This window comes from Scophthalmus maximus, chromosome 10, assembly GCF_022379125.1.
Source record: "Scophthalmus maximus strain ysfricsl-2021 chromosome 10, ASM2237912v1, whole genome shotgun sequence".
In the NCBI taxonomy this organism is placed as follows: domain Eukaryota; kingdom Metazoa; phylum Chordata; class Actinopteri; order Pleuronectiformes; family Scophthalmidae; genus Scophthalmus; species Scophthalmus maximus.
The window spans coordinates 20,761,902-20,763,926 of NC_061524.1; positions in this window are offsets into that span (position 1 = coordinate 20,761,902).

A 2,025-nucleotide genomic window follows, 5' to 3' on the forward strand; every position below is an offset into this window, starting at 1 on the left:
CACTCCTTTGGAAGAGAAGGTCATGTGATTAAAGCCCTGTCCATGCAGCATACAAACTCCTTGGTTTGAGTTTTTAAGTCTGATAAGTGTTATCTGTGGTAATTTGTTAAAACATTTTTTTCTCATGTTTCAATAGGGTAAATGACGCACTGGATGAAAGTTGAACCAGTCGGTTACTGTGAAAGCTGCCACCTTCGACAAAGACCAGGACACCTGGTCTGACAACTGGGCCAGGAAGTACCTGGGGGCGTTCTGGTACCATGCGTGTCATTAGGCAAACCCTAATGGGGTTTATCGTTGGGGGGAGGATGGCTCACTCTTTGCTGTTGGGATGTGTTGGTTTGAGTGCAAGAACAGAACTGGAACCACCAGAATCTGACTGACTGTATAAAACATGTATCCGAACCAGTATGGGTCCTGGGTCCTGGGTTTGTTCGACCCCCAAGAGTAGAGGGACATTGCGCGGTTAAAAAAGAAAAACTATGAAACTTTGGTTGAACAACAGCGACCCCTCACTCTCTCATGACGTCGCTGTCAAATCAGAAAGTCAATAATTTTCCAAAGTCAACCAAAGATTAGTTTGTTCGTTCCATGTTACAGTTACTGTGTGTAAATGGTTTCAACTGGTTTGGTGCAGGTTTGAACCCTGGTGTAAAATCCTTATCTGCTGTACATGCATAATAAATACTGAAGCTAAAGTGGCCTGACGTCTGCCTTCAATGCGACTTCATGTGTCATCTCTCGGTCTTCATGTGTCCTCACTGCATCTTCACTGCGTCTTTGTGTGTCGTCACTGTCACTTCACTGTCACTTCACTGTGTCTTCACTGTGTTTTCATGTGTGATCACTGCAACATTTGTCAACGACACGAGGGCTTGATGGTGCCCGTACAAAGTGCAGGGATCACACCCAGGATCATGTCCGTGATTTTCAATCTGATGAGATCTTTCAGTTTGCAGCTACGGCAACACCCATGGCCTGATTTTATCTCGAGAGGCAGAACAATAAATGAGGCGAGAAGACAGCGACGGTTGTATCTGCTTCTCCTCATCTTCCTCCGGATCTTCCTCAGCAGCTTCGTCGAGGTGAGTGGATCAAGTGTCATCAAATTGTCTGATGAATCTTCTGTGACATTAATAACCCAGTTTTGTGAGCTTGGTTGTGAATTGAATTTTTTTCTGATAGTTTTTTTTATTTTATTTTTCCATGTATTAAATCACAGGGTTTTTTCTTTATTGTTGCATTCAAGATTCAAAAAGTTTGCTGTCATGTACACAGTGAAACATAGGTTGGCACTGGGCAATGACATTCTTATTCTGCACGTTTCCCTTCACACAAATAGAATTATGTAAGAAAACGCTATATACTAATAACTGAAAATATAAAAAATATAAAATATGTACAGAACACATTAATGCAACTGGACCAGAATGTAAGTCAGACGATACAGTGTTATTTCCCCTTGAAGTATTTCTTATGCTATACGTTATATTTTTACTTGCAGATGCAGAGCAACATTCATGACGACAGGCGGAAAAAAAAACTTGACTTCAGGAACACGAAGAAGAAATCATATGTTTTGAGACTGAAATCTGCGATAGTGGCTAACATCTACATCTTTTAAATTATATATATTTAAAATAACCACCAATTCAAAAAAGGTCCGGCCAGCTACTTCTTTTTTTCCATATCTTTATTGTGAGGACTTGTTTCCTCGGTCCACGGTCCGGACCGATGGACCCAGGTGGTCTGGGTCCGGATCAAACTGGACCGTGTTTCGGTTCGTTAGCAGTGTTAAAAAACGATTTGTTCCGACTCTCGGACCGATGACAGGAAGTCGAGGAAGCTAGAAGAAGGAAAAGAAGCCGAAAAAATGAAGCGGCAGTAGCACCCGGGGAGACAAGGACACCTTCAGAGCAGGTTCGCGGTCCGAAAACAAGCTTTCTCCAGAATCGCTCAATGCCTCTTTAAATACGCTTCATACTCCATTATACACTTGTGAAAATAATCAGACACCACACATCC